Source organism: Xyrauchen texanus, unplaced genomic scaffold (genome assembly GCF_025860055.1).
Source record: "Xyrauchen texanus isolate HMW12.3.18 unplaced genomic scaffold, RBS_HiC_50CHRs HiC_scaffold_106, whole genome shotgun sequence".
Lineage (NCBI taxonomy): Eukaryota > Metazoa > Chordata > Actinopteri > Cypriniformes > Catostomidae > Xyrauchen > Xyrauchen texanus.
This window is the reverse complement of record NW_026265388.1, coordinates 65,001-74,837: the sequence shown is the minus strand read 5'-3', so window position 1 is coordinate 74,837 and position 9,837 is coordinate 65,001. Positions and strand designations below refer to the sequence as shown.

Here is a 9,837-nt window from a genome sequence, read left to right as displayed (position 1 = left end):
ACAGCTCAGCAAGCGTGTGAGAGTGTGTGTGTGTGTGAGTGTGTGTGTGTGTGTGAGTGTGTGTGTGTGTGTGTGAGTGTGAGTGAGTGTGTGAGTGAGTGTGTGTGTGTGTGTGTGTGTGTGTGTGTAAGTGAGTGTGTGTGTGTGTGTGTGTGTGTGTGTGAGTGAGTGTGTGTGTGTGTGTGTGAGTGAGTGTGTGTGTGTGTGTGTGTGTGTGTGTGAGTGTGAGTGAGTGTGTGTGAGTGTGTGTGTGTGTGTGTGTGAGTGTGAGTGAGTGTGTGTGTGTGTGTGTGTGTGTGTGTGTGTGTGTGAGTGTGAGTGTGTGTGTGTGTGTGAGTGAGTGTGTGTGAGTGTGTGTGTGTGTGTGAGTGAGTGTGTGTGTGTGTGAGTGTGAGTGAGTGTGTGTGAGTGTGTGTGTGTGTGAGTGAGTGTGTGTGTGTGTGTGTGTGTGTGTGTGTGTGTGTGTGAGTGTGAGTGTGGGGATAACAACTTCTGAACTGCACTTCCAAACCAAACAGAGTTTAGAGAGAAAGTAAAACTCGAGTGTCTCACCTTGTGTAGCGATGTAATGATTTGGACGATGGTACCCCTAGAAAGACAACAAGAAAGAGCACACGATTACATTTCAGTACTTGGGTCATCGACAAATAAGGTTGTTTATTAAAGTAATTGTTTTGCGTGAATTGCATTTTTTGAAAAATAAAAATTTATAGATTTTAACAAAAAAATAATTAAATAGTCACGCCATTTTCACACTCGTCAAACATTACATACTATTTTAGCTAGATCACATGTTTAATGCACAATCAATGACAAAGCACTTATACATGTCTATCTTATAAGGTCCAATAAAATCAAATTAAATCCATTTAAAAATAGAAAATGTACAATAAACACAAGATACTCAATGATCTTTTCCATTCGCAATTTAGAGTCTAAACTATGATTACCTGTTAACCAATCAGAATCAAGGATTCAGTGCATTGTTTTAAATCAATGCATATTAGAACAATAATAATTGCAGTATAAATTCAGAGAGTTGTATCAGGTATGGTGGATCCGCTTATAATTGAACTCATATCTACACTAATTCCTGCAATACAGATTGTGGGATTATGTTCTAGAATAGGGATTTCGATAATCCGCTCATTTCATTTGTCAAGCATTTTGTATCCCAGCGAGAGCTCAGTAGCACCACACTCTTCCTCAGCTCCTCTTCCTCCTTTACCTCCAGCATATTCAACAGCATGTTCAATTAGTGTGTGGAATAAAGGCCCTGATGGAGGAGGAAGCATCTATTGGTTTCTCTCTCATATTAAGAGCGTATTTATCTGTCTAAGGCCCAATGTGTAATTTGTTTACATCTATACATAGTGTTTAAGTTCAACTCTTAAAATGCACCTGCACACCTTCTGTTTACACATCTGTAAACACACTGTACTTGCTTTTGTGTGATGTCATCGGTAGATGTGAGCTGGACTCAGTAAACACGAACACACCCGTGTGTCGGAGTTATTACTCATAGAATGAGGCATGAAGTCTTTGATTAGTTTAACACTACATTTCAATCCAGTTATATAAAATAGTTTGTTTTGTAGTTCATTAATTTATATTATGAATACATATATGTTAAATTTAACATTGTCATCCTATTTGATTAACCCTTATAAAAAATGAACCATTATTTTACTAGTAATATTTTAGTAAGCATGACTGTAGTAATTATGGCAAATTTTGTGGTTGCTATGGTTTTATTTCATAGACAAACTATAGTTAAAACGTGGTTAATTTGCATAAGGGTATGCCACCCTTGTTAAGGATAATTTGCGTAAGTGAATGTCACCCTTGTTAAGGATAATTTGCATAAGGGAATGCCACCCTTGTTAAGGATAATTTGCATAAGGGTATGTCACCCTTGTTAAGGATAATTTGCATAAGGGAATGCCACCCTTGTTAAGGATAATTTGCATAAGGGTATGTCACCCTTGTTAAGGATAATTTGCGTAAGGGTATGCCACCCTTGTTAAGGATAATTTGCGGAAGGGTATGCCACCCTTGTTAAGGATAATTTGCGTAAGTGAATGTCACCCTTGTTAAGGATAATTTGTGTAAGTGAATGTCACCCTTGTTAAGGATAATTTGCATAAGGGTATGCCACCCTTGTTAAGGATAATTTGCATAAGGGAATGCCACCCTTGTTAAGGATAATTTGCATAAGGGTATGCCACCCTTGTTAAGGATAATTTGCATAAGGGAATGCCACCCTTGTTAAGGATAATTTGCGGAAGGGTATGCCACCCTTGTTAAGGATAATTTGCGGAAGGGTATGCCACCCTTGTTAAGGATAATTTGCGGAAGGGTATGCCACCCTTGTTAAGGATAATTTGCGGAAGGGTATGCCACCCTTGTTAAGGATAATTTGCGTAAGTGAATGTCACCCTTGTTAAGGATAATTTGCGGAAGGGTATGCCACCCTTGTTAAGGATAATTTGCGGAAGGGTATGCCACCCTTGTTAAGGATAATTTGCGGAAGGGTATGCCACCCTTGTTAAGGATAATTTGTGTAAGTGAATGTCACCCTTGTTAAGGATAATTTGCATAAGGGTATGCCACCCTTGTTAAGGATAATTTGCATAAGGGAATGCCACCCTTGTTAAGGATAATTTGCATAAGGGTATGCCACCCTTGTTAAGGATAATTTGCATAAGGGAATGCCACCCTTGTTAAGGATAATTTGCGGAAGGGTATGCCACCCTTGTTAAGGATAATTTGCGGAAGGGTATGCCACCCTTGTTAAGGATAATTTGCATAAGGGTATGCCACCCTTGTTAAGGATAATTTGCATAAGGGTATGCAACCCTTGTTAAGGACAATTTGCATAAGGGAATGCCACCCTTGTTAAGGATAATTTGCGGAAGGGTATGCCACCCTTGTTAAGGACAATTTGCATAAGGGTATGCCACCCTTGTTAAGGATAATTTGCGGAAGGGTATGCCACCCTTGTTAAGGATAATTTGCATAAGGGTATGCCACCCTTGTTAAGGACAATTTGCATAAGGGAATGCCACCCTTGTTAAGGACAATTTGCATAAGGGTATGCCACCCTTGTTAAGGATAATTCTTAGGAAGGGTATGCCACCCTTGTTAAGGATAATTTGCATAAGGAATGCCACCCTTGTTAAGGATAATTTGCATAAGGGAATGCCACCCTTGTTAAGGATAATTTCGTGGAAGGGTATGCCACCCTTGTTAAGGACAATTTGCATAAGGGTATGCCACCCTTGTTAAGGATAATTTGCGGAAGGGTATGCCACCCTTGTTAAGGATAATTTGCATAAGGGAATGCCACCCTTGTTAAGGATAATTTGCGGAAGGGTATGCCACCCTTGTTAAGGACAATTTGCATAAGGGTATGCCACCCTTGTTAAGGACAATTTGCATAAGGGAATGCCACCCTTGTTAAGGACAATTTGCATAAGGGAATGCCACCCTTGTTAAGGATAATTTGCGGAAGGGTATGCCACCCTTGTTAAGGACAATTTGCATAAGGGTATGCCACCCTTGTTAAGGATAATTTGCGGAAGGGTATGCCACCCTTGTTAAGGATAATTTGCATAAGGGTATGCCACCCTTGTTAAGGACAATTTGCATAAGGGAATGCCACCCTTGTTAAGGACAATTTGCATAAGGGTATGCCACCCTTGTTAAGGATAATTTGCGGAAGGGTATGCCACCCTTGTTAAGGATAATTTGCATAAGGGTATGCCACCCTTGTTAAGGACAATTTGCATAAGGGAATGCCACCCTTGTTAAGGACAATTTGCATAAGGGTATGCCACCCTTGTTAAGGATAATTTGCGGAAGGGTATGCCACCCTTGTTAAGGATAATTTGCATAAGGGAATGCCACCCTTGTTAAGGATAATTTGCAGAAGGGTATGCCACCCTTGTTAAGGATACTTTGCATAAGGGTATGCCACCCTTGTTAAGGATAATTTGCATAAGGGAATGTCACCCTTGTTAAGGATAATTTGCATAAGGGTATGCCACCCTTGTTAAGGATAATTTGCATAAGGGAATGCCACCCTTGTTAAGGATAATTTGCGGAAGGGTATGCCACCCTTGTTAAGGATAATTTGCGTAAGGGTATGCCACCCTTGTTAAGGATAATTTGCGTAAGGGAATGCCACCCTTGTTAAGGATAATTTGCGTAAGGGTATGCCACCCTTGTTAAGGATAATTTGCGTAAGGGAATGCCACCCTTGTTAAGGATAATTTGCGTAAGGGAATGCCACCCTTGTTAAGGATAATTTGCGTAAGGGTATGCCACCCTTGTTAAGGATAATTTGCGTAAGGGTATGCCACCCTTGTTAAGGATAATTTGCGTAAGGGTATGCCACCCTTGTTAAGGATAATTTGCATAAGTGAATGTCACCCTTGTTAAGGATAATTTGCGGAAGGGAATGTCACCCTTGTTAAGGATAATTTGCGGAAGGGAATGTCACCCTTGTTAAGGATAATTTGCGTAAGGGAATGTCACCCTTCTTAAGGATAATTTGCGTAAGGGAATGTCACCCTTGTTAAGGATAATTTGCGTAAGGGAATGTCACCCTTGTTAAGGATAATTTGCGTAAGGGAATGTCACCCTTGTTAAGGATAATTTGCGTAAGGGAATGTCACCCTTCTTAAGGATAATTTGCGTAAGGGAATGTCACCCTTCTTAAGGATAATTTGCGTAAGGGAATGTCACCCTTGTTAAGGATAATTTGCGTAAGGGAATGTCACCCTTGTTAAGGATAATTTGCGTAAGGGTATGCCACCCTCGTTAAGGATAATTTGCGTAAGGGAATGCCACCCTCGTTAAGGATAATTTGCGTAAGGGTATGCCACCCTCGTTAAGGATAATTTGCGTAAGGGAATGCCACCCTCGTTAAGGATAATTTGCGTAAGGGTATGTCACCCTCGTTAAGGATAATTTGCGTAAGGGAATGCCACCCTCGTTAAGGATAATTTGCGTAAGGGTATGTCACCCTCGTTAAGGATAATTTGCGTAAGGGAATGCCACCCTCGTTAAGGATAATTTGCGTAAGGGAATGCCACCCTCGTTAAGGATAATTTGCGTAAGGGTATGTCACCCTTGTTAAGGATAATTTGCGTAAGGGAATGTCACCCTTGTTAAGGATAATTTGCGTAAGGGAATGTCACCCTTGTTAAGGATAATTTGCGTAAGGGAATGTCACCCTTGTTAAGGATAATTTGCGTAAGGGAATGTCACCCTTGTTAAGGATAATTTGCGTAAGGGAATGCCACCCTTGTTAAGGATAATTTGCGTAAGGGAATGTCACCCTTGTTAAGGATAATTTGCGTAAGGGAATGCCACCCTTGTTAAGGATAATTTGCGTAAGGGAATGCCACCCTTGTTAAGGATAATTTAGCGTAAGGGAATGCCACCCTTGTTAAGGATAATTTGCGTAAGGGAATGCCACCCTTGTTAAGGATAATTTGCGTAAGGGAATGCCACCCTTGTTAAGGATAATTTGCGTAAGGGAATGCCACCCTTGTTAAGGATAATTTGCGTAAGGGAATGTCACCCTTGTTAAGGATAATTTGCGTAAGGGAATGCCACCCTTGTTAAGGATAATTTGCATAAGGGAATGTCACCCTTGTTAAGGATAATTTGCATAAGGGAATGTCACCCTTGTTAAGGATAATTTGCAGAAGGGAATGTCACCCTTGTTAAGGATAATTTGCGTAAGGGAATGTCACCCTTCTTAAGGATAATTTGCGTAAGGGAATGTCACCCTTGTTAAGGATAATTTGCATAAGGGAATGTCACCCTTCTTAAGGATAATTTGCATAAGGGAATGTCACCCTTCTTAAGGATAATTTGCATAAGGGAATGTCACCCTTCTTAAGGATAATTTGCATAAGGAATGTCACCCTTCTTAAGGATAATTTATGTAAGGGAATGTCACCCTTCTTAAGGATAATTTGCGTAAGGGAATGTCACCCTTGTTAAGGATAATTTGCATAAGGGAATGTCACCCTTGTTAAGGATAATTTGCATAAGGGAATGTCACCCTTGTTAAGGATAATTTGCATAAGGGAATGTCACCCTTGTTAAGGATAATTTGCATAAGGGAATGTCACCCTTGTTAAGGATAATTTGCATAAGGGAATGTCACCCTTGTTAAGGATAATTTGCATAAGGGAATGTCACCCTTCTTAAGGATAATTTGCGTAAGGGAATGTCACCCTTGTTAAGGATAATTTGCATAAGGGAATGTCACCCTTGTTAAGGATAATTTGCATAAGGGAATGTCACCTTTCTTAAGGATAATTTGCATAAGGAATGTCACCCTTCTTAAGGATAATTTGCATAAGGGAATGTCACCCTTCTTAAGGATAATTTGCATAAGGAATGTCACCCTTCTTAAGGATAATTTGCATAAGGAATGTCACCCTTGTTAAGGATAATTTGCATAAGGGAATGTCACCCTTGTTAAGGATAATTTGCATAAGGGAATGTCACCCTTGTTAAGGATAATTTGCATAAGGGAATGTCACCCTTGTTAAGGATAATTTGCATAAGGGAATGTCACCCTTGTTAAGGATAATTTGCATAAGGGAATGTCACCCTTGTTAAGGATAATTTGCATAAGGGAATGTCACCCTTGTTAAGGATAATTTGCATAAGGGAATGTCACCCTTGTTAAGGATAATTTGCATAAGGGAATGTCACCCTTGTTAAGGATAATTTGCATAAGGGAATGTCACCCTTGTTAAGGATAATTTGCATAAGGGAATGTCACCCTTCTTAAGGATAATTTGCATAAGGGAATGTCACCCTTCTTAAGGATAATTTGCATAAGGGAATGTCACCCTTCTTAAGGATAATTTGCATAAGGAATGTCACCCTTCTTAGGATAATTTGCATAAGGGAATGTCACCCTTGTTAAGGATAATTTGCATAAGGGAATGTCACCCTTCTTAAGGATAATTTGCATAAGGGAATGTCACCCTTGTTAAGGATAATTTGCATAAGGGAATGTCACCCTTCTTAAGGATAATTTGCATAAGGGAATGTCACCCTTCTTAAGGATAATTTGCATAAGTGAATGTCACCCTTATTAAGGATATAACTATCAGTTGATATTATAGAGACTCAGTTGATATTATAGAGACTCAGTTGATATTATAGAGACTCAGTTGATATTATGGAATAAAATAATATCATCTACTTTTTTAAAAGAGTATTTTGACTGTAGTTTAACTACTTTAGGTTATGCATTGCTTTTACCTTCAACACAAACACATAAACCATTTATTTTGACTTTTTCCTTCTAACCAGAAACTCATGAAACATTTATTTAACGCTAAGGAGTCTCGCTGCACAATTACTATCCCTTTAAATTAGAACTGCTTGATGGAGCCAACTTTGAAGATAATTCACCTGATCCATTTTAAAAGTTCAATGAAACACAACACGATTCATTGTCATTCATGATGTTCAGTGTCATGCGGTGCGCTAAAGTTATTTATTTATTACTCTTCATCTGTTCAGAGCGTCTTTTGTTCTAAATGTTTACAGCATCCAGCAAACATAACGTGCCTGGTATCCAAACTGAGTGTGTGTTTTCTTCCTGGATATTCAGCTGGACACAGGAAGTCTCACACAGGCTGATCAGTATGCATGATAAGTGTTGACGTGTTTGGATCAGAGCCAGAGGTTGATGGCACACCAAAATAACATTTAATGTGTCAACAGCTCCACACCAGGAGAAACATCAGCCCAGTTATTTTAGTATGTAGCTCACAAGGGACTCAATAACCACAGGACATTTACTTAACAACTGCTAACTAGTGCCTTTAAAAATGTGTGTGTGTCTGTGTGTGTGTGTGTATCAAATCCAAAACCTGCTGACAATGTGTCTGGATTAACTGTCTTTTTTTAAACTGAATGAGACGGACACTGTGATTGTGTTATTCCATGTGCACAAACAGATACACACACATTGACCTTTACCATAAGCCCTGGTGAGTGTGTGTACTTACATCAACATAATTTGCATTAATGTAATCTGAGCTCTGCTCTCCCTCCACAGGCTGCAGTCTGACACGCGAGTGGTCATCTGAAACAAACAAACAAACAAACAAACAAACAAACAAACAAACAAACAAACAAACAAACAAACCAGACAAACAAGTTACGCAGCAGTAATATTCATCAACCGAGGGAAGATCCTCAATCAATCAATCAATCAATCAATCAATCCACATTTACATTTGGCTTGTATCCAAAGCAACTTACCAATGAGCAAAAGCATTTTGTCTTGCAGTACAAAAAGGACAAATCTGTCAATTTACCAACCAATTTACCAATCTACCATCATACCAATCACACTACCTACCCACCAACCTACTAACCTACTAATCTTTCAAACTACCAACCTTCCTACCATCTACCAAACATGTCACCTACCCACCAATCTACCAACCTACTATTAATATATTAATATACCAATCTACTAACTTACCAACCAATCTACCAATCTACCAACCTACTATTAATATATTAATATACCAATCTACCAACTTACCAACCAATCTACCAATCTACCAACCTACTATTAATATATTAATATACCAATCTACCAACTTACCATCCAATCTACCAATCTACCAACCTACTATTAATATATTAATATACCAATCTACCAACCTACTATTAATATATTAATATACCAATCTACCAACCTACTATTAATATATTAATATACCAATCTATCAACCTACTATTAATATATTAATATACCAATCTACCAACTTACCAACTAATCTACCAACCAATCTACCAATCTACCAACCTACTATTAATATATTAATATACCAATCTACCAACTTACCAACCAATCTACCAATCTACCAACCTACTATTAATATATTAATATACCAATCTACCAACTTACCAACCAATATACCAATCTACCAACATACTTACAATCTACCAACCTACTATTAATATATTAATATACCAATCTACCAACTTACCAACCAATATACCAATCTACCAACATACTTACAATCTACCAACCTACTATTAATATATTAATATACCAATCTACTAATTTACCAACCAATCTACCAATCTACCAACCTACTATTAATATATTAATATATTAATATACCAATCTACCAACCTACTTACCACCAACCTTCAAATCTACCAACATACTTACAATCTACCAACTTACCAACTAATCTACCAATCTACCAACCTACTATTAATATATTAATATATTAATATACCAATCTACCAACCTACTTACCACCAACCTTCAGATCTACCAACATACCTTCAATCTACCAACCAATCTACCAACCTACTATTAATATATTAATATACCAATCTACTAACTTACCAACCAATCTACCAACCTACTATTAATATATTATTATACCAACCTACTTACCACCAACCTTCAAATCTACCAACATACTTACAATCTACCAACTTACCAACTAATCTACCAATCTACCAACCTACTATTAATATATTAATATATTAATATACCAATCTACCAACCTACTTACCACCAACCTTCAGATCTACCAACATACCTTCAATCTACCAACCAATCTACCAACCTACTATTAATATATTAATATACCAATCTACCAACCTACTTACCACCAACCTTCAGATCTACCAACATACCAACTAATCTACCAACCAATCTACCAACCTACTATTAATATATTACTATACCAATTTACCAACCTACTTACCACCAACCTTCAAATCTACCAACATACTTACAATCTACCAACTTACCAA

The 9,837-nt window shown here is 38.2% G+C and overlaps 1 long non-coding RNA gene across 1 annotated transcript in view; it reads right to left on the bottom strand.

Annotated features, from left to right (window-relative positions):
* Positions 1-550: 550 nt before the first annotated feature.
* LOC127641559 (uncharacterized) overlaps positions 551-9,837 on the bottom strand; it is an 11,475-nt gene continuing 2,188 nt past the window's right edge. Inside the window, exons 2-3 of the long non-coding RNA XR_007970190.1 lie at positions 8,055-8,131; positions 551-589 (exon numbers count right to left, since the gene is read on the bottom strand). This is a non-coding gene — a long non-coding RNA (uncharacterized LOC127641559). The remainder of the gene's footprint in view (positions 590-8,054; positions 8,132-9,837) is intronic.